Below are 3,265 nucleotides of genomic sequence, written 5' to 3' on the forward strand. Positions count from 1 at the left end.
CCACATACTGCATCTCATGGGCTGAAAGATCGCCAAATTATCCAAAGGCGTCATCGTTCGGAGGCACCATTTTCATAGCCCGAGAACACCATGTCATGGCCTGAGGATCCCCTTTAATCTTTTGCATATCATTATTCAAAGGCGTTATGGTTCGGAGGCACCATCCTCATAGCCCGAGAGCATCATTTCACGGCCTGCGAATGCTTTATTGTATGCTTCATGGCCCAGGACGTCATGGTCTAAAGGACGTCATCCTAACCGTCCGAAGACAACATTCATGGTCCGACGAGAATTTGCATCAGGTCTAAATCTACGCACAATATATGCTTGTATTATTTATTTGCAGGTAAACCGGCAAGCAACAGCAGTCCCGGCAGGAGCGTTTCCGCTCCTGTGCCTGCAGTCACATCAAACCTAACCATTCCCGTAAGCCGTCCACTCACCCAGCCCCAGATATTGCGTCCGTTTTTGGAAAGTACCCGTCGGCATACTCCGCCGACGGATCCTGAACTACATATGGCCTGATTCCTATAAAACCAGGGATATGTAGGCAACTCAGAAGCCAGAGTGGGGCCTAAACCTCTTCAAACCGTTCCGCTCGGTCAAAATTAGCTATCATATCTTTACCCGACAACTCTTTCATCCTTCCCGGGTAAAGAGGGGCAGCGGTTGATACCCAATTTTTTCCTATATATTTTTTTAATATGCAAAATAGCCGCAAAATAGCATATGTATGCATATATAATGTATGTCCAAGTGTCTCATTATTTTTCCTTAATTCTTAAAGGTTATTAAATCAATTTATTTCCCTATTTTACCCATAAAAACCCAATAATTATTTCTAAAATTATCATTTTTGGTGATTCACTTGTTGATTTTATATCTATGCTAAAATATAGGTAAGGGAATTTTTGCATATTTTTACAAAATTATTTAGTATTTTTAAAGCTAAATTGCATAATTACAGTATTAGTCTCTTTTAGGATTTAATTACGTTTACATTTACAAAAATTAAGTCCAGCATTTTTAAATAGTTAATTATACATTGTAAATCATTTTAGTGCTCTCAATTTGTTTTCAGAAACTTATTTACTATTTTTGTAAATAAAAAGGGGAAAAGTGGCTATTTAAATTGTAGCCCAAATTGGGTTTCAATTATAACCCAAATCAAGCCCCAATCACCCCAGCCCGATTCCATTTTTAACCCAATTACCCCGACCCAATTTCAAATTGAACCGAGCCAAACTCGGACTCCCACCTAACCCCTTTAATCCCAGTCGTTGATTGTTTAGATCAACGACTCCCATTACCCCTTTCCTTTTCTAACCCAAACGACCCCTTTACCCTACCTCATTCCTCACCAACCGCCGCCTCTGAATCTCTCTTCTCTCTCAACTCTCTCTAAAACTCTTACAAACCCTAGCAGTCGCCATCAAACTACACCCTTATCCATGGCCTTCTGTGGTCATTTGCGACCTGTACCAGCTTTTCATGGCTTCTATGTGTTTGGTTCTAGGGTTTCATGACCAGACTTCGAAGGAGTTTAGTCCAGTCCTTGCTCGACTGGTGTCCATGGCCTTTCTCCGGCCAGGCACGACCTTTTCCGGCCATTTATGGCCTTTCAAGGCCGGTCCTTGACCTTTTCTTGTTAGATCGTTAACTTTCGAGATCTTTCTCATGTCTTTTGGATTTTTTGAAGCCCTAATCTCTAAGACCTTTCAATTTCCTTTCAGATCTATCTTAGATCTGTTCTTACTATGAACATCTTAAGTGTTTTTCAAAAGATTCTCCGATTTCTTTCAAAGTGACTCTTCATTTTTCAACGATTAGGGTTTCTCTTAACTTTTCAAGGACCTCTTCTCTTATTTTAGTGTTATTTCATGATTTTACTATGTTCAAACAACTTGTTTATGCTTTCCCTCTATTTGATTCAGCATGTTAAAAACCCTAGTTCCTTTTTTGGTCTTATCCGAGATCTGAAATTATTTGTTTAAATGTGTACTTGTTCGATTAAGTTCTTTGTTTCTGACTCTCTTCTCCTTCTTTAACTTATCTGATTTGAGCTCTTATCATCTCTTAACTTCGGCTACTGTTGAAGCCCTAATTTCTTAAAAAGTTCTGCCTCACTTATTACTGTGAGACCTTTACTTGTTTCTGACTCTCTTTACCTGTTGCTATGTTCTTCTTCACTGTTGATTCAATGTGACTTGACCTACTTGATCACTGTTGATTCTTTCCATATTTGTATTAAACTTTACTTATTACCCCTCCTTCACTCGTTTTAAAAAAACTATAAATACCCTGCACCCCTCTTCTTTAAAACGAACGAACGAACCGCTTGAGTTCAAAACACACACGTCACTCAAAACTCTCTCTCTTATCTCTGCTATTACTTGTGTTGCTGCCTTGTCTAGCCGGTTGAAAGCCAAGGCTAGGCTATGGAAATTTGCTCACTTTTCTTTCTGCATTTGCTTCTTTACTGGTATGTTCTAATTATTCTTCAAGCATCAAAAACAACATGTTTTCTTTACTATTGCCTTCACTCTTGCCTGTTTTCTGCTGTGTTTAATCAAGTTCCATTCCTAAAGCATGATGTAAATCAATGTGTTCCTTTATGTATATATACTCTGTCTGTCATTTGATTATGTGATTATGCCTCATGAATCCCAAACCCTCATATCCCATATGCGTTTGTATTCTCTGGTTGGTTTGAGGGCATGTCAGCATTAGACATTGCTGTGCATGACCCAAACCTGACCCTCCCTAGGGTCATACGCTTCATATCCCCTCTATATGTTGTGTTCTCTGGCTGGTTTATGGGCATACCAGCACCATCTATTGCTGCGCATGCCCAAACCTGACCCCTTTGTATAAAAAAGCTGATTCTATGTAGTGTTAGCTTTACTACTACTATTTTCCAATCACCCTTACCCCTCTCTATTCCCCACTCAGTTTTAAATCTCTGTTTCTGCACTTCAGTTATACTCTTAGACTTAGGTTCTGCCCCTCTTGTGTGAGCCTTGCCTTGGGACCCATGAGCTCTCGCTGAACTTGGACACATAAAGGCTGGCCCTTCCACACTGCACTCATCTCTATCTGGTTATGCAAACTTGGGTGTAGGCACTGCCGGGGTCCCTTGAGACCCTTAAAGAACTTTGACACACTCAAGTCTGAGAAAGGCTTTGAAACAAATGGCATTTGAGGTGGTTTATTCCATTACTCAGAGAGGAAGTCAAGAATGAGGCTTCCTCTGGTTGTAACCCCT

Source organism: Nicotiana attenuata, unplaced genomic scaffold (assembly GCF_001879085.1).
Source record: "Nicotiana attenuata strain UT unplaced genomic scaffold, NIATTr2, whole genome shotgun sequence".
Taxonomy (NCBI): domain Eukaryota; kingdom Viridiplantae; phylum Streptophyta; class Magnoliopsida; order Solanales; family Solanaceae; genus Nicotiana; species Nicotiana attenuata.